Genomic DNA, 26808 nt, shown 5'->3' on the forward strand with positions numbered 1-26808 from the left:
GATTTGAAATGCATTCATACGGCATGCTTTTGTCTAACACTGCTTCATAGTATACCCAAGACTGCGTAGGACATATTTACATGCAATATCATATGACGTAACCCATTGACAATGTGGAACGGACGATATTATTCGCGTAATGACTTATCACTCCAATATGTAATGTACAGGACAGATAAGTGTTCTTGTCATAGTACGTGTCGGTTCAAATTGAGCCTTAAAAGGATAAGACCTACATATAAAAAAAGAACAACACTTAACTGCAATTCATTATTACGAGTATAGCCTCATCTGAATCCACGTCCTGTAGTGGTTAGCTTCACTAACGTTATATACCAAAAGATCGCTTGATATCCTTGCGGCCATAATAATCGTCAAGCCGCGTTCTACTGCATTGTGCTCGGTGTTATTAGAATATTAACTAAGTAACAGTAGTTCGATGCATGTAGTATATATATACTACTTGTGCGTGCGGCGTTTCGAGCCGTATACTTTCAAATTTAACGAAACACGTTCCATGTGACGTTTAATCATTAATTGAATTAAAACTAGGCCTACCTAACTAATATGCTTTTAATGTATTAATCCCTGTCATAAATACATCAAACCAAGGGCGGCGGAAGCACTTTTAATCCGTGGGGAGGGGGGGGGGCACCGACATCAAAGGGCACTTTGCAGAAATTCGATTGGACTGATGCAGCCTTATATTTAGTACCCTTTATAACTCTTATTGTATTATCTTATTTGCGTATAAACATCACTCCACCCCCCCCCCCCCCCTCAAGGAAAATATGCATACTAGCACTGCAATATCCAATGTGCAAATTGGGAAACAAGGAACAAGTTTTCTTTTGAGACAAAATGAGGTGAAATTATGCTAGTTGCTAATGTAGGAATCTTCCGAATTAGAGTTTATTTCTTGTCAATATCTTAACATATTTTTTCCATTCGAAATAGCTTTGAGTTTGACCCACGGATATTCATTAAAAGTCACGGGCGTAGCCAGGATTTGCAAAGTTGTATGCACGACTATCTGAGCGGAGCGCCACCATCGGTTGGCGCGGAGCGTACAAGAAAATTTTTGGTTTTACAAACCCCTCAGATGGCTGGAAACGGCCCTTCCCGAGTGTTCATTCTGGTTCCCTGGCCTCTTGCAAACTTGAGACACCTCAATTTTTATGTAGAAAAAGGGCACATTTTTAACCTGAGGAAAAGTGGGGGGGCACGTGCCCCCTGTGCCCCCCCGGTTCCGCCGCCCTTGCATCAAACTCAACGGTTTGTTCATCACCCAACCAACTCGACCAATAAGATTTTACGGTACTGTTTGTTTGCGGATGTATTAGTGCCGGAAGTCCAACATCGAATTTCCCCGAAGAACAAATGGTATTTGTCGGCAATGTTATCTATCACGTGGTACGTGTACAAATGATTTTTTTTCCCTTGATGCCGCGACTTCGATCAGCTTAGCTTAGAAATACCAAAAGTCCTGTTGATATATGATGCATCGAGCTATTTATCACTTATAGGAATGTCGAATGATTGAATAGTTCAACTTGAACTAATGCTCCCTGAATCTAACTCAATAAATTTCGAAAGAGCCTTAAATGATGGATTATATGTTATTTGCATGTAATACTCAAAAAGTGAACCTGTGAGAATCCATGAACTTATATAAAATAGGTCTTGCATATGACGAAAATGCAACGATATATTTAGAGCCTCGTGAGTGTGCAACAAACTGTCTTGTGACCGGCATCTAGATTAATTCATAAATTGTATTCCCCGCATCATTATACTGCGCCCCTTAAAAATGTAATCCATATATTGATTGCCCTAATGATATGTATACACGTATACATAACATGTGTTTATATACAGATATGTATATAGTTATTCGTGCCTAGTAGAATTCATTATCCAGGGACCACGTCTCAGTATATAATGAGAATATTTGATCTGTTTCGTATAAGTATAAGCATGATGTCAGTATTTATATTCCTTAGGCGTACGATTTGTGATATTTTCGACATAAATTATACTTCTCGGAAAAAAAATTAATGCCCCCAAAAATGTTATGATTGAAAAATGAATCTTTCGGACAAACGTTATCTCAAATATTCTACGGACTGAAATATGAGAAATTGAATTGTTAGCTAACTTTTCTACCTTCTTACTTGTAAAATGAGAAAAGCAGTAGTGTGGTTGAAAGATTAATTGATATTGCAGCTCCCTGGAGAATTCAACGAGCTCCTGTCACCTCCCTTTTCAAACCAGGCAAACTGAAAATGTAATTAGAAGTTAATTTGTTTCCCCTTTCCAGTCAAAAGTTGTACATAGACACAGAAACATCAACCTTGAATCGAGAAATATATAATACTTTTTTTTAAATATATGTTACTTGATAAAAGATACCGATGGTATAAGCGAAACAAATCTATGGTTTATATATATTTTATATATATTATCGTTATCTATACGTCACCATATATACGTTCCTTTGATCCTAATAAGTTTAGATAAGTTATACATGATATATACATGTTCCCATAAAACTGTATCGTATAGTGCGCATCTCAGGGCGTAGGTGAACATTACCATTTGACCAACGAATTCTCGCATTCCCACTAGCACTGACCACCACGTCGACTAACTCAGTGACTGTTGCAACTACTGCATTCAGCTTTAGCCTGTAGAAAACAGTCCCCTCCTTTCTATAAAAATGATTTGATGCTTTTAATGTGCATTCAGGTTGTGTTTATACTTGACATACATAGCTGTTCGCAAACAAATTTAAGCTTACAAACCGGAGACGAAAGAAACATCGATTGCAATGTGGACAGTTTCTCAGTCCAGTCAATTATCATTTCTTCCTGACAAAAATCCACTTTGTGGCAGTTTGTGCTGTATCGTATTTCTAGATAAAAGTAAGTAATTAGTTATTATGATCAGGCAAACGTAATGATTATATCAATTTATGTTAACATTTAATTTTAATTCTCTGAGAGCACTGCTCATGTTGCTGTACAAGAATAATGCTAGAAGATCTTCCAGGTACTTTTTTTTACATCATTTATCAGCTATACGTGATCATCGAGGTAAATGAATCTGGAGAAACTATCGCACAGTAAATACGCGCTTACGCGCGTACCATGCATGGAGGGTCATGTGATGTGTTCCAGGGTGGTACTAATATATTACTCTCCCCATTACGCATGATGATTTCACCCAACTAGTACGTAAATGTGTATGCGTGCTTAGAGCAGCAGACGGCACCCGTTACCTAGCAATAACGTACCGTGCCTGTAGCCTAACGTGATAGCTATATTCCCGTCGAGCAGCATTAGGCTCTGTTCCATGGAGAATTCCGTGGTTGCACTGAACTAAACATTTCCCCACATTTCCCATTTCTACATTCACTTATAGCGAGTAGTAATAACGTTAGGCCGTATGAGACAAAGCTTGCCCCTGGAGCTGTATTAATAAGTAAGATCTATTATGTAGAAGGCCTGCCTTCATTCAAGAGAATAAGGTTGAACGTTAGCATATTAGCACTATTTCGTAGGCCTAAAGTACCAGTACCTTCTTACGCCGTTAGTTCTCATGTCCGATCCGTCTTGGTGCAAATCTTTCACGAAGTCACTAACACTGTTCTCGAACTGCTACAGAGAAATATCAGTTTGGTACCACCCTGGAACACATCACATGACCCTCCCTGCATGGTACGCGCGCGCCCAATTGATATGAATCCTCCAGATTTATTTACCTCGATGTACGTGATATAGTTCTCACAATCGTCCCCATGCATCTCCCGGGTTAACTGTTTACGCTAAATGGCTATACCCGACGGATTCAGTTGAGAGACGTCATTAATGACCTCGAAGATTGCAATAAATGTGCAACTTGTTTTGGTAGTTGTACCTGTCTTTAATTCTCACCAAATATTTCAGATTTCTTCTTGAAACCGAAAACATGTTAATAGTCAGACAGAATAACAACCCTTGGCAATTATTGTTAGATTTCGAGACGGTTTGTATCACACATAGACGACACCATCTGTCCATGAACAATTTCAACCATTGAAGTATTAAAAGCCAACTGTGACGTATCTGGTTATTTTCCAGGAAGAGGTATTCTTGATTGCAATATTCACTTCATATAGTTAAGAATCCATAGCTCATTATGGGGCATGGTAATTCAGTCTCGTACACATTTGTCAAGATGTGGAAGCATAGCGTAAGAATTCATATATATAGGCAATATATATGCCTAGGCATATATTGCCTATATATATTGCCTATATATTGCCTGTATATTGCCTATATATTGCTTATATAGGCAATATATATATATATATATATATATATATATATATATAAAGTACTCCTGCAACGGTATTGTTGCATGCATTCAATATTAATACCCTCATCTCTTGAACACCGAAAAGCTGAAGTGGAAAACATTCAAATTTTTATATTACAAAGAATTTTATACAATGGACATAAAAAGGTGCCGCATGGTGTGTGTTCTTACCTTCACTTGAACATAATCATTTTTAATTTTCAGTTTTTTTTTTTGCTCTGTAAAGATTAACACCTTGGATTCATGAACGGTTTTTATTATTCATAAACGAATGAATTGTCCATAATGCAACCCTTATTACTGAAATATTAATATACGATATTTAACAGTCTAGTCATTAGATCTGCTCATAATTATACCAGCATGCACAATATATTCTAACAACGGAGTTAAATGAAAGGCACACTATCTGGTGAAACTATTTGAATATTACCCTAAGAGCACTGCGTATCTCAAAAGCCGCAAAGCACATATTGTTTTGCAGGCACGTCAAATATTGTTTGGAATAGTCTCTTTAAGACGATACTATACACCCGTGAGAGAATGGATTAGTCCTCGTTATGATAATTCCGATCTCTCTTAGCTAAATCTGTATTAAACATATTTTTCCTTCATTGGATTCATGACATTGTCACCCAATTTAATAGGTAGTATGAATATTAATTGGAATTAGAGTGGTCTTTATCCTCTCAATTGAAATAATTACATGGATGACAGCCACGTTAATTCACGTGGCCTAGCTGTTTAAAGAGACCAGTGTGCACTTTGGCTCTTGTTACATAAATCGAACGATTATGAAATAACACTGATCTGGTTATGTGATCAACTTTAAAAAAGAAAGCAAACTAAGAGATTTTTGGTTATTTGCAGATTTGGATGAGAAAAATACTGATATTTTTTGCTAAAAAGTAATTAAAGCTATAGATAGAAGGCTCGATGAAAGAAGTGACGTCATCTAATTTGCATGATAAATGGAAACAGCGAACGATAATTTAATCCGTAGGTATTCAGTGCATGAAGTCACCTGGTATCCAAAACAAAATGCAATCCTATTCTTTCTCTCAAAGACAGACAGTACACAATATTTAAGATTGGGCTATATGTTTTATTTTCATTCAGTGAATATGCATGGGCTTCGCAAACTAATTCGTATAGCAGGTCTATTATAAGAACCCAACTTGTAATATCTATAGTTTCGAAAACATTATACCCGTGACTCAACTCGATGAGAAGACGAAATGATTTAGTATTAAATAATCATGGTCAATTTTGGTCAACAAACCGTTTCTATATAGAAGTTGTATATAAGTTTGACTGTAATCATACAAAAGGTTTGAAATGCATGCGACGATGATGTAACCTTTAATTCAAACTTCGCACTGTTTGGAACAACTTTAATTTGATGCGTGAGTGTGTGTTTTATAATTTAAAAAAAAAGAAAGTATACGTATAAGAATTCACATCTTGGTAATTAATCAGTGAGGAGTTTGATGTTTTACTCGCAAAGCTCTTGGATGCTTCACGGCTATCTAATAGTTGAATGGTGAATTGTTTGTTCATCCCCTAACGACGTTCCTAGTTTATAACATGACATTTGGGCTTAAAGCTGATGGGGTTGTATGGTGTCAGTGTGGTTCGTGTCCTTGAGTTAAATTCGGCATAAATTTATTACAAGTTCTTTGATGATTGGATGTGCTAAAGTTCCTTCACATCTCTTCTGGAAACTGGAGAAGGCATAATATGGTTATTTCATTAATCAAAGTATTTTTGGGGGTGTACCATTAACAAAACCAATACTAACCGTTGTTACACATTACTTATGCTTTAGAAGACATATATATTACATAGACCTTTATATGTATTAGTCAAATTTCTGATCAAATTAAATCACCTTTCTAACATGAAACTGCTGCAATGGAAATCTGGTACAATATACTCCTACAAAATTAGGTTTTCTCTTACAAATGTGAAAAACGTAAGATTGCTCAAAAATTGAATCAATTAAGGTGTTCTGTGTTTTGAGAGCATCTATGATTAAGTTACTTAGAAAGAACATGAGCTACTCGGCGATACTACACTCTACACTTCAGTGCCACGATAATATTATATTACTCCCAGAGTAGCAAAAAAGGCCTACATGGCTTTTAAGCTCCATTTGTCCCCAACTGCTGAGGGTAAGTTCGATGACCGAATAACACATTTTACCTATAGGTTCTGCATCTTTAGTTGTGTCAAGGGTACTAACAAAGTCGAATTACATGTGAGTAACTTATTTTGTGATAGTTGTCTTGAAAAAGGAACGTAAATTGTCAGTTGATTGTATTAAAGAAATGCTGCAATTTCCCTGCCTGATAAATTAGTTGGACATTTCAGTCATATTCAGTCTCTCAACAAAGCCAAACTTATGTACTTTTATATCTTCAACCGCCTAAGTAAGTACATGAAACCTGTTGCATATTGTACAGTTCAAAGGTTGTTTGGTGGGCTCACGAAAGTATGAAATTCTTATTATAAACACTGTAAATGTGAAGTTTGATCCTCGTGTGTTGTGTAGAGTTCCACAGACTTTAATCAGTCAAAGAAAAATATCATTTGTTTGCCAGATCAAAGGTCATTTCCGGTCAACAAAAGTCAAAGTTTACGGTACATTATAGACTACAGTACATTAGCTGACTTGGCAGTACTGCACTGTACTGTATTGTACTGTACCGTACTGTAGTGTACTTTTTGCACAGTCGAAGATAAATCACTTTCTCAGTTGTCATGCATATACGCTTCATGTGGGCCAGTAATCTGCTAACGTGTACTGTTTTTATTATTATAATTATTGTTTATTTGTTTCATGGTGTTCAAGATTACATATGAGATACAAGCTATCAGCAGCTACAGTTGTCAAGTTATCAAGATAACTACAGTTACTGTTATCAAGTTATACAAGCTATCATCAGCTATAGTTATCAAGATAACTACAGCTACAGTTATCAAGTTATGAAGATAACTACAGCTACAGATATCAAGTAATCAAGAAAGATTCAAGATAACTACAGCTACTGTTATCAAGTTATCAAGATAACTACAGCCATCAAGTTATACAAGCTATCAGCAGCTATCAGCAGCTACAGTTATCAAGTTATCAAGATAACTACAGCTACAGTTATCAAGTTATCAAGATAACTACAGCGATCAAGTTATACAAGCTATCAGCAGCTACGGTTATCAAGTTATCAAGATAACTTCAGCGATCAAGTTATACAAGCTATCAGCAGCTATCAGCAGCTACAGTTATCAAGTTATCAAGATAACTACAGCTACTGTTATCAAGTTATCAAGATAACTACAGCGATCAAGTTATACAAGCTATCAGCAGCTACGGTTATCAAGTTATCAAGATAACTTCAGCTACAGTTATCAAGTTATCAAGATAACTACAGCTACAGTTATCAAGTTATCAAGATAACTACAGCTACTGTTATCAAGTTATCAAGATCACTACAGCGATCAAGTTATACAAGCTATCAGCAGCTACGGTTATCAAGTTATCAAGATAACTTCAGCTACAGTTATCAAGTTATCAAGATAACTACAGCTACTGTTATCAAGTTATCAAGATAACTACAGCGATCAAGTTATACAAGCTATCAGCAGCAACAGCAGCTACAGTTTAATATTAGCAACTTTGCAATGAAGCAATGAGAAACAAGCTTTTGTAGAAACTATAACCATGACATTTTAAATACTGACAAGCTGTCTATTTGACTTGGTAGGTAGTAAATCATTGTCTTCTGATATCGAAACAATGACTCAATATAAACTGAAGCGAGTGTTTAAGCAAGGAATGGGAGGGACGGGATCGGGGGGTTGGGCGGTAGGGGGAGGGTGGAGTAGGAGACAGACAGTCTTTAAGATGTAAATGATGTATGTAAACTGAATTCATTAATGCCTTATTGTAAGCTTAATTGGAGATAAATTTATTTTGGGGTTGATAATAGCGATAACAGCGGGAGAGTATGTTAAACATTCTAAACAGGTTCACATGAGTTCAAGAAACTTGCCGTGAGTTCGCAATTGGCGTGTGAAATGTGCAGCAAGGAATCTCTCTACTAAGCCATTTGGCTTTCTAGTTGAGATGAACCTCCATCTCTGTCTGACAAAGAAGACAGTTAATATGCTTGCTCTCTGCTTTCACCTCTCTATGTGTAAATAGGATCATTTATTGTCATATATTGTGATACAACAGCGAAAGAGAAAAGCTTTTAGTCCATAAAATGTGATTTTTGTTTAAGTTATTATGAAGCCGATGATGTTGATAGTAGCGATGGTGACGACGTCGTCTTTAATTGCTTTTCTCTGCGCTATTGCAAAGACCGTGGCTGTTAAGCATTCAACGTTGATCAATAAATGGAGTGCATTGCCATAATGTTACCCTGGATAGCCTCTCTGCAGTTTCGTTTCATACAACTAGTCAAATTTGGAAGGAAAGGTTTAACATCCTCAAAGCTATTGACTGATAAGAAAATTCAAGCAAATGATGTCTTGAGGCAAGGCATTGTCCTCCAAAAGAAGGAAGAAAAAAAGGTGCTTAAAATACAACCTGTCGAACGTTGAACATTTCAGGTAAACAAATTGACATTGATGTCCTTAAAATTTGCGACCATTTAAGGTGTATCGTGTTGAATTTCACCGACGACAACAATGTAGGAATTGATAGAGTTGACAAGCTTGGACGTTCGCGAAGTAAGAATTAGGCAGGCTCATTTTGAGTTGAGGGCGATCATATACGTTATTAGAGTTTGCATAAATATTGATTGGAAAGCATGAGGTATTGTTTGATGAGGCAGATATCTACCTGTTTGTGAAAGACTGTACCTCCGGCCAGGGAGGAACTATGTCACACGTTAACTAAAATGACAGTATAGTTGATTGAAGTTGTTAGTTTCGATAAATGAAGGATGTTAGGACAACTGCTGTCATGATACGGTTAGGTTATATGTAGTTGAGATAATACTGCACTACAACGATTTTTGAATCGGTCAAGAGAATCTGGCTCCTTGAGGAATTAAAATAACCCACCATCGAATGGAGTGGCTTGCTTTAATTTCAGTTTCTTCTGCAAATGGGTGACAAAGATGAGCGTGAATTCATAAATGCATGCATGGTCAAATGCGATAACTACAACCTCACATCAATTATAGTGCATAGGAGGGATATAAGGCTTGTGTAATTTTACACAGAGTTTAACATCTTTTCCACTCATGTTCACCCGACTGGACCGCGGTACATTCTAGCGAACCACTGTTCGTGTCGTCACTACCAATGTTCTAAGTTACATGAGATAAAATTTGTAAAAATAATTTTAATCTATCATTTGCTATCATTTTAGGCAATCAAGTTACCAGTCTCCACCGTAGCTCTGCACGTACAGAGTCAATAACAATTATATGCTACCAGTAAGAGATACTTGTACTCAGCAGTTGGCTGAATTCGACAAAGTACACCAATATACTTTAATATTCAATCGAGGATGATTATAAAACGTATGAGGAGCTGCCTAGCTAGCTGAACGACTCCTTGTCTTCACTCAATCCGGAGGAATAAGGTTTTTCTTTTCTTTATACGCTTTTAAGAAGGGATCATGTTACTAAGACTGGTGACAGGTGCTAATTTGCGTGAGGAATGTATGTGGTATCAGTTACGCGAAGTCACGCGCGACAGAGCTATGTTTGTTTAGTAGCGGCTTTGAGAGATCATGGACAGGCCTTCCGAACTAGTTGATAAAGAGCGAAATTATATAATTCATAACTGCTAATATGGCATCGCTGAAAAGGAAGAGTGAAACTTTTGAGACAGCGAAGGAACAACATTTCCTTCACAATATTGCACAATATTACTAGCACATTTATGTACGATACCCATCATATTACGTAAAGCTATTTCAGGACTTTCCACATTTGTATTCTTGTTCGAAAGTGTGGCTGTTTATGTTCATCGCATATAAAAATGTTCAAATTTATCGGCATCTTAGAAATGTAACGTTCATGATACTTCACGTCTCCTTATTTAGCCTGAACAGATAATGGTCTATATTTGTGCCGACAGTTTGTGCCTGGAAAAAAATTCAGAAGGCCCCAATTTTTTACTTTGTTCATATATATATTTCGTAATTGATGCTTTTCATTTTGACGTGGATTTGGGGTGACAGTATAGGGGAAATGCATTTCGTGTCAAGACATAAAAAAAATAAAAAAAATAAAAAAAATGAAAATGGTAATTACTAGATCCCTTTGGGTTCTCTGACATTGGAAACAAGTGAATATCATTATATATATTAAATTGGACCGATTGTTTCTTTCCTCCGGTTCTTACTTTTTGGAGTAGGGGAGGGAGTGGGAGAGAGAGGGGAGGGGTGTCATTAACTTCACGTGCGGGTATAGTAAAGGATTACATTCATTTTGATATGTTGCAAACACGATTTTACCTCCAGGTTGTATTTATGTTCCACTTTTTTGGTTTAGAAATGACTATATAAGCATCTGACGCCCATTAGTTAGTGCATGTAGCTAGGCTACGTAGACTAACACACATACCATAAGGCCAGTTCCTTACAGTAGATGTAATACAAAAGTGCCCTATAGTCATCCGTTGTATAAGAAGAAGAAATTAAAATTGCAAGAGCACATGTAAGAACTTAAGAACTTACTAGTTTATATCATTGTCTCAGTAGGTTCATAGAATTATATAACAGAAATGATGATAACTAACATATACCGTGCCTTTATACCGTGATCGTAAATTAAGCGGCGCCTGTCCGAGGCAAAACGTCCCATCGCGCCCAGGCTTACCCTTAGGCCCACTTCACGACTTACTTTAATATTATAACGTACATTTTCTCTTATATTTTTGTACTTTCTCTTTTCAAATATAAGATCTGAACAGTGGTAAACAGCAAATCGTATTGAAGTTTGATATTAGAACAAGGCCATCCGATGTTATTACTTACTATTTTGAGAATACCAAAATCATATATGTGGATCTAAGTTCTAGGACGTCAATTCTTACATTTAAAGGTAAATAACTCGTATAAGAAAGCATGTCTAACGTTTAAGCAAAGCTTGTTCCAATCTATTCGAAAGTGCATATCCATCAAATAAACTCGAAACTCTGTGGATATAGAAGGACAACAATATTGAAAGTTATTCCCATGTCACCTTTGCTATTCTTTCGCGGAATGAATTTAAAAGTAAAATTAGGTATTGAGGCGATCGGAATTTAACAACTTTTCATCAGAATATTTAAGAGTGTATCACACAGCAGGACAGATATTCCCCGAATACGTATTAAAATACAAAGCCCGGCAGTTTTCCGTTTAAATAGACAATTTGAACGACTCGAATGCCTTCAAATTTGCAATTTAAATTTTTCATAAAAATCTTTGTTTTCGAAATTGAGATCTCTTCACGTGTGTTGTGTACGTCATTGGCGGACTGCAGGATCGCATCACGCTTCGAACAAATACAGATAAACATATGGACGGATGAATGGACGGACGGACAGACGGGTGGACGTATGGATGGATTGACAGACCGACAGACAGACAAATATATCCAGAGATCGATAGAGAAAATGAGAATAATTACTTTTGTAAATATTGTAATTCATTGTACCATTTAACACGTATGTCGTGTACAACTTTTTTACGTTCAATTTTTTGTTGCTATTGTTCTTGAACAAATCATGAAATGTAAAGCAATTTTGAGAACTAGGGAATTACATGACAATGTTGTTCAAACTTCATTATTACTTCAACGTTGTACACTAATGGTAAATTAAACATTAGTTATTTCATGGACATTTGAACAGTTGCATTGTTAATTAAAGTAACATTTTTTGTTGTTAAAACATTAAACCTACAAAATCTGTACTTCATTTTCGAACTGTATTTTTTGTAATTACATGGACTGCTAGTACTTCTCAGAATTGCATGCATCGTCACTCGTGGAACGAAATATTGCATTCGTTGATATTGTAACTGACATGTATACATCTCTTTTTTGTGGGGGGGGGGGCATAATAGAAATCTTTTTCCTGCATGAAAACACACCAGAGACTATATTATTCTCATACCAAATGTAATAATAATCAACGAATATATAGAACATTAATTCCATTAACCTTCAAATGTCAATTGACAATATATTCTGATCTCGTTATTCTCTGCTAAGGGGTTATAAAGTATAGCCTTCCAATACTGACCTTAAATCAAATATGGCTACCAATTAATGATTTCAGGGCATGCAAGCGCATTAACGTCACTAGAGGTCAGCAGAAGATGGTTTCTCTTATACCGTGGTGACTATTTCATTATTTTATTATAAACTACGCCACGTCTTTAAATTTATTAAAGATCTGGAACCTAGTATATTACCAAGAAATCCTTCCATTCAAAATGGTAAGGTTATCGATCTATAAATACACCCCAATAAATCGCGTCAAGGTTGAAATTTACTTCAACTTAACAATAACAATGAGCAGTCTAACTTGCACTGTCTTATGTCTTTCATTATTGTAGTAACGACCAATAGTAGATTCCATGAGAAGCAATTCGATAATTAAATGAAGTAAACCAGCACGTTTCTAATACTGACGTCATCAAACAGTGGAAGAGAGAGTCTTGCTGGACATCAATGCAATCAAAGACAACTAATTAATGACATGGCTTCCTATCTTGGATCGACTGATCAGACTTATAATTCGTGCATATGGTATATATATCAGATAGAAGTTTCTATACATATAGCTTGTTGTGGATTGAGGACGCTGTCACCGACATAAATCACTGTCCGTAGCCAGATAGGGATCCGTAGAGAGGTGGGGGGAGGGGTCCACCTTCTAAAGTTTGTTAGCTATAGAAAAACATAATTACAAATACAAATATGTAATATGTTAACAGTGCGGATACTCCCGATAATGCATTCCCTCCCCCTCCCTTGGCGGCTTTAACATCTTTAGTTGCACACAAGTAATGTTACTACGCGACCTTGCATGTTGGAAATATCTGCGTAAATTGGTCCATCTTGTATACAGTTAAGTTGTAGAATGTAGAGAGAGTTGAAGCTGTTATGATTTTTAAAAAAACACTATTGATCTGAAATAATTTGATACAGGTGTTGCTGAGCCTATAATTTCAATCTCAGAATTCGGGTCGGAAGTGGATTTGGCAGAATTACAAACTTTCCGTTTTGTACCCTTTTTTTTCGGTTCCAGTATATCTAAGATCTTCTTCGCAGGCAATCCCATACATATTTAACTATAAAGGTGGATGAAAACACGTTTATAAACAGTTTGACTCAGTACGTTGAAGTATAACTCAGTCGTATGGTATACGTGTTAGCAATACCCCACTACCACCAGTTCTTACTTTCTCTAGTGTTGTCATATACTCACTACCTCCTGCTCAGAGTCCTATAAATTACCCATACACAAGTTTCGTCTTCATTCCTATGCAACTTTACAATATCTTAAATACCACATGACTATCTTAAGAAACGACCCCCCCCCCCCCACCACCACCACCCTTCATACCTGTTTACATTTGAATCGGCTTGCCATATGAGTCTATTGTATTAATATGTACTAATAGAAAGTTTGTCGTAGGCTGGCTAGACAATATTATCAACCAGCAACTTTTTGTAAACATTTTAAGGCGAACCTACAACATAAGAGAAAGTGCACGTATATAGACTATGTTTGCTATTGGATTAACGTATATATGTCCATATATGCTCGTGCGTTATAAATGTATCCAATTTCGTCTATATTGGTTTCGTTATCAGCTCATTCTTTCACGTACTATATGTTTGAGATATTGAACTCTATAGACAATTGAACGTAAATGGTACTAAAATTGTTGTCCGTCTCAGATTTCTTGAGGCACTGAACAATGGGTTAGTGTCATTTGCAGAGGGTACAAGAGGATAGAAAATGGCAAATTTCGGGGTGGTAATTAAAAACTATTGTGTGAACTGAAAGTGTGTAAACCTTAGCCCGATGGACATCAAATTTGTTGGATGTAGTATGATCGACTAAGGCTGTGAAGTCTCCACGAGTGACGACTTCAGAGGAATTTTCATTACGTCAGTTCCAAAGTGGTTGCAACTGTTGGACTCATTTAGGAAGTCAGTCTTTTTAATGTTTCTTCCCCGTTTCATTATGGACAAATTTCAATGGTCACATGGTCTCTGGACGTCAAAGGTTGAAAACGTGCTCTACTGAGTTTGCGCAGAGGAGTATTTGGAAAGTAATCTTAAAAACGTAAGCTCAGTGGAACTCAAACTTGATGTGTCTTTGCCTACATGGACATTGACCACTGAGCATGCGTGAGTGATGACGACTTAGGGTAAGTTATCGGGAAGTACATAAATTGGCAATGTGCCAACAAATGACATCGCCAATGTAATAAATGAAACTTCAAATGTTCGTTTAGCATTAATTAGACAGATACTTATCTCAAAAACCTGTTCGTGGTCTCGAAAGGAAATTAGCTATAAATTTATAATCATATTTTTTATTTGTTTGATTAATAAATAATATGGCGGTGACTTAAATGTACTAGTAAGGCATATATTGTGAACAGGGTAGGTTTGCTGACATTGTTCTACTGTGCCGTCATTAAGGATCACCATTTAGCTTTAGTTGCGTCAGTATAAGTCACGGTATGTCTACGGACAGTTTTAGAGAACTCCCAATCACCAAACTGTACTACAATTGTAAACATGTTTCGAATGATATATCATAACTGTACTCAGTTTTTAATTTACATCGTGAAGCAATCAAGTCAGATTCAGAATCATATCAGAAGGTTTCTATTGGCTGTTGACCCTTTTTGCTGAGATTTCTGTTTTTCATTTATTTGTTGTCGCGACACAAAGTCAAATTATTTCATGCAAGTTCAGATTAAGCAACCACGCATTGCGTTACTTACATACCCTTCTTTTTTTCCGAAGCCTTAGATCAAATTATACAGTTGTATATGTATGTATGTATATATATATATATATATATATATATATATATGTATATGTATATATATATATATAAATATATATATATATATATATATATATATATATATATAATGTATGTATATACCAACTACTTTTGTAAACGTCTACGTGTTGACTGATCTGGAACAGTGTATGGCCTGTTGCAATATGTGATAACATATGGTAGACTTAGTATATACCTTGATCTCAATCTACCTTGATATTTTAGTATATAGAAGCGTGGCTACACCAACGTGTATACTTGGTAATGTGCAATCATCTCGTATGTTTATATCAGTATTCGCGGAACTTACTTCCAATGTTCATGAAATTGAACATGCAACCTTGATAGTTACAAATTCACTAATAATGATAGAATGTTAAAACAAATTGGTTCGAATAACTTAATGCAAATTAGTGACATTCTATGGATGATTTGAATGTTAACCGTTACCACCTTTCATCAACATTTTAGTTTAAGAATTTCTCCGATTTGATATTGCCAAAAAAGTCAAGTCAAAGTTGATCATTTTGAAAAATTCTGAACTGAACGGGATCTTTAATACCTGTTTACTGATTATCAATCAATCTATCGATATAACAGTAATTAATTACATCTGATCTGTAAATCCGCATGATTTAATCATCACTCAACCGATAGGACAATCAACATTTTGTTTCTTTTTGTATTTTAATGTTCTTTAAATTGATTAATGATTGGATCAGGTTTCGTCTGTCACTGTTAGCTGATCTTTAGAGACCTCTACTTATATAACTTTTAAGAACAACTAAATTGCGAAATACTCGGGTTCATTCAATCAAGTTCAGGTCTTTACCATGAAAATCTAAAGAAGGTCTTATATAAATTAAACATTCAATTACATTTAGCCTTTTTATTATTTATGATACAAAACCACATCAAGCAGAATTATATAACAATAATAATATTGTATAAATAACCTGTATATTATATCTCTCTGCCTTTCTGTAGAACCAAACCCCGGCTAGGGCAGATTAAACTTCTTCTACGTGTGGATAATTCATCGCATTTAGCCGCCCAAGAAGTACCGTACCATTTTGAAATAATGCCCTGGCAATGCAGACGAATATCCTGTAGCCTATAGTTCAGCAGGGCGCCATCACAAATTGAAATGAATTCGGCGAACAGATCGCTTTAGTGAGACGGATGAAGAATCGTGCTGGGCAATTTTGTTGCCGTTGCAGGTCTGTCTCTTATAGTGAATCCATGTGTGGTTTATATAGTATGCGGTGACATGATACCTCGCCGCCAATCCAAGCAGATGTTTTTTTTGTAGCATCGTACTACGTAATATTGGATATTGGGAAATGCAAGCGACTAGGAAGAGCTGGAGCAGTTGCAAACAACTGACCATTCTGCAATGCTGCTGGATACGACGACGAAGCTCAGCTTTGCGTGGGTCTTATAGTTTTGGAAAGTTAATTCACTGGTTGTAGTGTCACTAGTTGGATTGACATTAACAGGCAGCGTACGATTATTTCAAAGAGCCAATGACCTCTTGCGGAGTATATAAAAAAAAATGAGATTTCAATTTATGGAGATATTGTAAGCAATTTGTTGGATTCGTCTCTCTTTCCAGTATCGGTGTTTATAACTGGATGTCGTGTTTGTTGAAGCATCGTTTTCTCAAGTTTTATAATAACACGGATATAGATCTACATCGAGAGAAGATGTCTTATGTTTGGAATTAAACCGTTTAGGTGGAAACTTGTGCGTCATTTTAACACGTTAACAAAAATCAAAACAAAACAAAAAAGAAAATTGCTTTTTTGTCTGTGTAGTCTTCTATGCAGTCTCTTTGCGAAGTAATAAATCTCACTCGCTATGTTTATACAAGACTGAGTTAATAATACACTCTGTGTGTCTTCAAGAAGTTGCATTGTATTCGTATACGCGATATCTGAATGTTTATTCGCAAACTAATCGTTATTGTCACTTAACAGTGATATACACTGCAGAGGCGTATTAAAATCGGCGTGAATCATCTTCCAATTCAGCAATCAGCAGAGATTTCTGTTTCTTCGTTTTTTTGTTTGTTTTTTTGATATGCTCGAGTTGGATGGTATTCAGTAATGGAAGCAGTCTTTATGCTGGTATTGGAATAGAGTAACTGGTTGCGTATTGAACGTCAATAACGAACGAGCTCTCATAGCGTATTCGAGTGTTGACATTAATATCCTATAGCCTATACATGCAATTGATACTATTTATGCCTATACAGAGAACAGGGAGCTGACTTGCGTTGCAACCGGCCTGGGAATATATATGTGATTAATAATCAGATTGCTGGTTAATTATAATTAATATTTTATATCGTGAAAGTTAGGCCTTCGCAGGATCTTTCAATATACGTTTGCTATGTGGTATACATTTGAACAAAGACACCGAGCCGCGTATGTTATACCTTATAGTACATACTGATGAAGCAACGCTGGATGATATACTGAATTCTCACGGTGTGGTATGAAGGCCTATAGGTCTGTATAAATATACATTTCGATTTGCGGGAGATATTTTTTGGGGGACATATTTTCCGATGGTTTGGATATCTGCAGCAAGGATTTACCTTTTCAAAGTTGTAGAGTAGTTGTAGTCTATACAAGGTGAATAATGTCTGCAAGCATGGATGGGCCGTTCTGTCAGGCCTTAACGATCCATACCAAGCAAGTTCCACATTGTGCTCATGGCCGGAACTCGTTGCCTGGGAAACTAATCAACTCTTCACCATCACTTGAATTATCAAATGGGAGATTGTTTAGACGGAGAGTCGGTCCGAACTTAACTGTATATGTATCAATTCTTCTATGCACTGAATTGTCTAGAATATTATCGAGTTGGTCTCTGCTGGAACTGACAATGCCGGTGACGATGTCTTTTGTCTTTCATTTTCTGAGGTGGGCGATATTTCCCTTAGTCATACACTTCATACACTTTTTTCCAATATTTGACTCAAATATGGACTCCACGCAAGCTCGATGCCATCATAGCAAAACGTTATGTGCTAAATGGTACGAACGAATCCGTTCTTTTCAACAGACTGTTTGCAGCATGTTAACCTCTTATGGCCGACCTGTTTACTCAGCTATAAGAAGAACTAAAATACCTCCCTTTGTCTCGCAACGACAAAGGCGGTTTTATTTGTGTGTTTTCTCATCGCGTTTTCGAAACGATTCACTAAGCAGTTCCAATACCAAGTGCTACACGTCGTCACTAGAAACGTGTAGAAGCCAAGTACCATATATAGTCAACAGGGTAACAACGTGTGTACAGTCATTCCCGTGTAATCATCTACTATTATCAGCTACTCTTTTCTTTCTCTCGTCAACTTTCGCTATGGGTGCTTACGTAGACGAGGGTCAAGCTTACGATCTGTACGACATGAATTCTGATTACAGTATGGAGTCCTCTGCAGCTGTGAATGCCGGTTCTGACAGACAGCCCTTCGGGAAAGAGCCCGGTTACAAATACTCCTACAACACCCAATTACCACAGAAGGTAATGACAGAAGGTGTCATCATATGTCTTCTAGCAATTACTGCATTCATCAGTCTAGTAGTATGGCTCGCCAAGACGAACTTTAAAGAATCCCAGCAAAGAAGAATGAGAAGGGAAGCATCACTTCGCGACAAGACTTTAATATTACAAAGTGAGGATGACATTGTATAGTACAGGATCTTCTGCTTTACATCTTTGTGGAGAGTCAACATTAAAGGCACGTTATGTAAGGCCTATGCGGTGTTATGCTTCCGTCGTTGTGTGTGAGTTTAGTGACTATATCTGTGAACGAATGTGGTAGGCTACTACTACTACTACTACTACTACTACTACTACTACTACTACTACTACTACTACTACTACTACTACTACTACCTAGTATACTTTAATCGGACGAACTTCATATTCGCTTGTTTCATCGTTGTTTTCACGTGTCCCTCTTTATACGCTTGTGATGCTGCTTGGATTATTAATCTCTACAACACGGATACCGTTCAATATATATGTCTCACAATGACCTGTATTCTAAAGGGCAGCTTCCTGTGGTAGAAATGCTATCAGCTTTAATGAACAAGGAATAACACCGTACAGCCTAATTTGAGTGGGTAACTCCATTAATACTATTACAGAGAAAGAATTGTAAATACGTCATTCACAATTCATAATATAAAATAATAACCTCGGGAAAAATTACACGATTTTTTTATAATACTTTAGAAGCCTACTACTTGAATATATGTCTCTCGTGATATAATTGTCTGTGAAAGAAGTCCCAACCTATGTCTCTTTGCAAGAATTGGATTACATTATTGTGTTTTCAGCCGCTCGCCTGTTTTCTTTCTTTCCCTATTCTACGTTTTGTGCCAGCGCTTCAAATTTACATTTTTTTTTTGCGAACAAAATTTCCCCGAGAGAATGGAAAATGAAAAAAAAAAACACACACACACACGCTTTTCTCCTAAGTTCGTACAAATTTCAAAATTATGTCAAGCACGAAAGTACTGTACTGTGTGCATGCAGGCTTCATGGTTTAATGGGAAAAGGTTATTTGTAGCCGGGAAACGCGTGTGACGTCATTGCTCGTGTTTCAGTGATGATTAGCTTTTTTTTTCTTCTCCACTACCACGTTCACAATCTTCTTTGGCAGAGAAGAAAATCTATTTAATTGGATGCAAAATGTTCATCTTGTAAATGCACTGCTTTCATCGTGCGGATGATGCAGTTTGTATTTTGTGTACGGTCCTCTTCATCAATTTGTGTTCAAGAGAAAAGTCATTGCAATTTATCTTGACGGTGACACGACAACATTACTCATCGCTGTAATCTCGGGAATATGCTGACGCCCTTTAAAAATGATGCAGAACGTTAAACAAGGAAGCGTTTTCATCAGCACAATATCCAGATCCTTCACCAGGGTCGTGTTTCGATTACGCTTGGTTAAGCCCCTTGGATGGTGAGGAGGAGGCAAAGATGGACGGAGGGGGTCAGTATTGACCTGCAGTTTTTCAATAAGGTTATATGCAGGCATCTCTAAACCAAGTGTTTCATATATGTTATATAATGTACTAAGCAGGGAATTGTAAATCTTTGCTCTTGTTGTTGTTGGTGGTGTTGGTGTTCAGAAAGGCCACCCAACATTGTCAATACCATATTTACCAACAGAAAGCAAAGGAAAATGCATCAATAACAAATTTGATTAACCCTACTGTCGGTCACCTATTACTAATTAGTATGAAGAAATAATGATTAGGATATTTATAACAGTCCACAGTAAGAACCTTAAATGATATACGGAACGAAACTTGGACTATAAGCAGCTAGTTCGCAACGGTCATTGGTGGTAAATAAGAAAATAAACTTTCTCTAACCACGCCAGATAATCAAATATCCTACATAACAAAGTTGTAGCAACTTACTCGGTGAAACCATTTTGAATGCCATCTGTTTTTTTTCCTCCTGCAAAGTTAAAATTCTAAACTGTCATTTTGACAAGTGCCCTTCGTGAATTGCTAATGATGTACAAGTGATCAAAGAACTAATTGCTTCATGGAACAAAATAAAATATTATAAATGACATGAGGCAAAACATTTAAACTTGATAAGCAGTAATATAACAATCACAACAACATCCGTATAAGTCAATGACCCATTTCTATGACAGTGTTAGGTTTTAGGTAAGAAGGGAAAAAACAGTGAGCATCAGACAACCATCGACCAAAATGGCCGGGCTTACATAATTTAGTTGACAGACTTTTGGGCCAACACTAATTCAAACGTATGTGCTGCATAGTTAAAAACTGGAAGAAGGTTGCTCAAATTATCATGCATATGCGTTATCCGAATAAAGATTGAATAACATCTTGTTAAAGGCAAGTAAAAAACACAACCCAAATTGACTAGTTAAATTCATTTGCCGTATAGCTCACACAATATCCTCAATAGTTTGATATATTGCTTCCTCACAAATTTGATTGTACCATATTTTCTGCTTGTTAATTTATTCATTTTAAAAGATGGTACGAAGTTTAAAATGAATTAAACCCCATTATATTTTCTATAAAACATGTTACTGGATCATTACAAGTGAACTCTCTGCCTGCCTGCCTGTATACTAACACTTTTGCATACTTTTTTCAAACTTTAATAAATTTCAAGCCTTAATTGCAATTGTTTTACTATGCATAGGTTATTGTGTATTGTCATATAGTTTATCTTACTGCCAGTCTTTACTTGTACTCGTTCAGGTTTAAGATTATTAAGATGTCGGACTCAATAAGATCTGTGCTATAGTTTCATAACAACTGGCTGTGACTGTATAGTAACATTAGTTGTTTGAGGTTACACAACTTGGCCACTTACTTGAAACATATTTCTGTCACTTAACGTATATCAATGCTAGATCAATCCATTGACAATCAAAATTAAGTAAGGCTTTGAGCAAACCTATAATATGCGTATTTTGTCCGCACTTAATGAAAACCCAACTTTTCCAGCATATCACAACTCAAACCTGTGATTGTTTTGAAAGACAACGTTAATTTTGAAACTACTGTAGTAACGTTTAAGAAGAATCACTGATCCCTAGATTCAATTAGATTATACACCACATTGTACTTGCTCATCAGTACACGTAATGTTCATATCACCATATGAAAGTGTGTCTAAAAAGACTGCAGCGGTGGAAATTCATACACATTACTCCATGCCCATGTCTGCATAAAGCATACTTATCAATATATATGGCCATATGTGCAGCTAACAGCTTTTCTAAACGCACGGACGTATTGTGTGGTATGCGGGTTATCGTACTATACCAATGGGTTCTGTGACTGAGTCATCAAGTATTGTATATCCTGCGATTCAAAATGAATATCGTTTCTGAGATTCCATACCTTCGAATGAATTCGTATACGTATAGCATTACTGTCATACTTATTGTGTCTTATTCATACACGTTCAAACAGTACCGCATTCAATTCGAAGGTTACAAATATAGTTATAACACATCTATATACTATGCCATTACTTTACATTTATAAATGGGGGGGGGGGTGGGGGGGGGGGGTTGTACGGTATATGCGTTCACTACCATGTATATTCTCTCAAAGGGTGCTTGAGTTATGAAAACAAGATCTTAAGAATGTTCTACAAGTAACAAGCTGAAAAATAACTTAAAAAACTTCAGGGTCATCCTATAAGATGATGACGTTAATGAGAATAACAATGACTGAATCAGATTGAATAAAACCAAGTAGAATGAATACAGATTAATGAGAATAGTAAGTATTATACGAGGATATCGAGGTTACTGCAGTTACCTGCAAGCCACGTAAACTATAGATTATCTCTAGCATTTAAATCTCTCTCTCTCCCCTCCCCCCTCCCCCTTTTTTTGCTACACGTTTGCTATCAACTTTGATACTGTTTGGATATTAATAATACCAGTGGCGTAGGAAGGTACTTTTGAGTGGGGGGGCTGAAGACTGATGGCCGGCCTGGGGGAGGGGACTAAGGGGAGGGGGTGTCCCCCTCCCTTTTGGAATTTTTTGCATTTCCAGGTAGCCTCAGATGCAATTTGGTGCAATATAGCACACTTCAACCCACCCACTCCATTTTGTAACTTAATTTTGTATTTTCACCAGGCCTTAGATGCAATTTGGTGTTCCAAATGAGATTTTTTTTTCTCATTTGGAAATGAAAAAGGGGTTTTCTGACCTGCGAAGCGGGGGGGCGGAATGATACTTCCGCCCCTCCACATTTTTCACTGGGGGGGCTGGCGCCCCCCAGCCCCCCCCGGTTCCTACGCCCTTGAATAATACCAATGAAGATTTTAGAAACCTCATAAAGAAACAATGTATAACATATTTAAAGTGCTTTGATGCTGTAACGATAGTATAAAAATCCCATAACACTTTTAGTGAAAGGTTGCGAGGTGGTTTATAGGGTTGACCCATTGTAACATTATTACCAGAAAACATAGATTACCCGGAATACTTGGCAAAACACCCCACAGTACAGCTGTTATGTACTGCTTTAAGTAAACAGAAGAAAGAGAGAGAGGAGAGGGGGGGGGGGGCATTACAGGTGCGTGTTGTGTTTTATAAGTGAGGTTTTCAATTCACGTATTCACATATCAGTATACCCAATCAATAGCTGGATACTTCGGAACTTACAACAAATATTTGTTCTGCTTTAGCTGAAAAATTCCGCGAAGAACATTGCTCTAGTAATAACAAGGACCATGGTTATGTTAAAGATGTTATGTCGTCTCAGCGGAATCCAATAATATAGTATGGCGGATTTTGCGTGACGTCACAGCTTTCTTTATCTGAAATTCGATTGAGGGCCGATAACAGCACAGTAACGATGAGAACTAGTTACGGAAAACAACGTACGTGGAAAATATGGTGTCTGGCATCTAGCAATATATATTGCCGATTCAGCAATATTATAACTTAGGCTGTTCCTCGTCTTTAATTGATAGTTGCACAATAGCTTGGCAAGGAAAACGTTTACTTCGCAGTGTTGGTTATTTATTTATTTGGAACACACTGACAAATGCAAATGATTCTTGCCTGGCAAATGACACACGTGTCGTTCGGCTTTCTACTTTACATGCATTAAACCAGCCAGCTTCTTGAAACGGTTCTGTCTGCAAAGTGCAAAGTCTCGCCTGCGATGTCATCTTCTACATACGCAAGTATATAGAGTTAAACGAAATATTTTATCAAATGAGTGTGTGCACCGGGAACTGCAGCCTATTGCAAATTACCACAGACAAACTTCATAATAAAAACAATACAGATCTCATTAGCCTGAGCTGGCAACAAAGAAAAATAGCAGCCCGTTCTTTTCCGTGAAATTCACAATGAGGTATAGCAAGGAACAAAGTTCACTCTAGTGGGGGGGGGGGGGGAATAAAAATAAATTGAATTCCATGTAATAGCGCTTGATATTAAGAGTTAACAGGAGTAGATATTACATATATTTAGGTAGACATTTATCTTCCTGAAAGATAAAATTATTGCGAAAGGTCTGAATAAAGGGGGTGGCTTAGTCGTTTGCAAAAGAGGAAACAACTGCTTTCGTCGTCTCTGTTTCAGAATGTACTTAGTTGTTACTTTTCGAATAATTATGCACTTCGCTATTAGTATACGTCTTCCGTTTGAAGTGACTTCCAGCATAACTTAAATTCTCCTATATGCAGAGAAAATTAAACTGTTGATATGTAGTGTTCGCCGCATTTATGTTTATTTTTAACATTCACCGCATATGACTAAGTTGCTGACTAAGTTGTTGTTGCTTTTCTCTCTGTTTTGTGCACATTACCCCATACCCACCCCTATTTTTATATCCCTCTTTATTTAACGTTGTGCAATGTAAACAGCCGATGTCGGTTCTTTACGCATTCCCCTATATCCGTATTAGATGTAATATAAATATTTGTCTATATATGCATATATAACATATGTTTATGTGTATGTAACATATAATGAGTGTATAGGTTATAAATAATGTATGGGTGTGTTTACGCATGTGTGTATATATACCGGTATATGTATATATGATATTTATGTGCCTTCACTATGTTTCTCGCAAACTGTGCTCTCAACATAGAGTGAAAACAGATTACAAGCATTATATGTAATTATAATATATTATATAAATGTAATATACAGTATATATATATATATATATATATATATATATATATATATATATAGCCTATATATACTTAACTAATAGGTTAAAACTTGAATGAAAAGAATAATTAAAAATATGTATATGTATACTTTTTTATCATTGCGCACGATCAATAACAAATATGTTGATAAGTGTGTTACGACGACAATGCAACCTTCAAATTTAATAGATATCGTTATTATCATGTTAATTTGATATGAAGCCACGCAAATACATTTTAACACGCATTATGCTGTTTGTAAATCAAATATTTAATTGACTTATCCAAGTAGGTACATGTAGACCTATACGTTAACCTACGTAACTAATAATCTTGCTAACGGTTTTATACTAATTAACATGTAATCTTCATTTATTTAGTAATATCCACAGTTTTGTCGAGAAGGAATGTTTCGTAACGTTCGCACCGAGTATATTCCACTAGTCGATGAAGTGAATGTTAAAATATGTAATCTAATATGTAATCTAATTCTATATACCTTACAGTATACAGAATTTTGCATTCAACCGATTTTTGGCTATATTTGGCCCAATAAGAAGCAAGCAAACTTACGATTCCTTAACCAGATCAAGTGTCAAAACATGATCAATACCAGGACACTTACAACACATATACTAAACCCAATTTGAGGGTAAAATATCGGTTTTTAGAGTGGATACTATTCTTGTTGTATTACATATGACACGGAAATATGGGGTTAATCAACGGTCTAGCGTGCGTTACTCACAGGATTAATGCACGATCGGGGGATAATGCAAGCGATGCACGAGGGCGGAGCCCGAGTGCATCCAGTGATAGCATTAACACCCGGAGTGCATTAATCATGTGAGTAACGCACGCTAGACCGTTGATTAACCCCGTTCATTCATACACTACCATTTGTGTGGGGGAAAAATCATAAAACAAAACATTTTTGGTTACATATAACCAAAGATTTATCAAAGTGATGCCCCGTAATTTTACCGTGCGTTACTCACAGGATTAACCACGGTCAGCTGACCTGAATGGACCAATAGGATTTAGGAATCTTTACTAAGTATGAATGAACCTCTGATTATGAATCTATTCCGTACAAAGACGTCGATTAACTAGAACATTGGATATATACTCGATATACAGACGTTTTCATATGAAACGCTTCATGAAAAAAATATAAAATGATTGAGTTCGTTTTTTTCTACAACTTGAAATCATTTAAACTCATTGGTCGTTGTGGTTGTTGTGTAATATTGTCAGTTTCTGAAATAACACAGTATTGTAAAAAAAGATCACTCATTTGAAATTTTAATTCACAATTTGATGCTTTGTAAAAGCAACATTTAAATATAAACAATTTATTAAAAACATATATATATAAATATATTTGCAGATGTACTTGTTTTTATTTATGTCATTATTCTCAACAACTTCCAAACGGATTTCCACGGTTACATCATTATTTCAATTTCAAGCGGAAAAAAACAAGATTATTGTGTGTGTATTTCGTGTAGGTATAATCACAGATGATTTCGCAATAACCTCAGTCAAATGATGAAGAAATCTAATCCCAACAATTTAGATCTCAACAACAGAACAAACTATAGAGCCGGGAATTGGACCACTTTACTAAATTTCCATCACTATGCAGCTTTGTTAAATGTATATTTAAAATCTCAGAATACGTTATTCGT

At 36.3% G+C, this 26808-nt stretch overlaps 1 long non-coding RNA gene across 3 annotated transcripts in view; it reads left to right on the forward strand.

Annotated features, from left to right (window-relative positions):
- The window catches only part of LOC139963219 (uncharacterized), a 69739-nt gene extending 43239 nt beyond the window's left edge, over nucleotides 1-26500 (forward strand). For 2 of the 3 annotated variants that reach the window (XR_011791527.1, XR_011791525.1), the window contains one exon: nucleotides 16390-26500. This is a non-coding gene — a long non-coding RNA (uncharacterized lncRNA). Of the gene's footprint in view, nucleotides 1-9739; nucleotides 9956-16389 lie in introns of all 3 variants that reach the window. The other variant, XR_011791526.1, reaches the window with a different exon arrangement.
- Nucleotides 26501-26808: the final 308 nt, after the last annotated feature.

The sequence above is a fragment of the Apostichopus japonicus genome, chromosome 21 (genome assembly GCF_037975245.1).
Source record: "Apostichopus japonicus isolate 1M-3 chromosome 21, ASM3797524v1, whole genome shotgun sequence".
Taxonomy (NCBI): Eukaryota; Metazoa; Echinodermata; class Holothuroidea; order Aspidochirotida; family Stichopodidae; genus Apostichopus; species Apostichopus japonicus.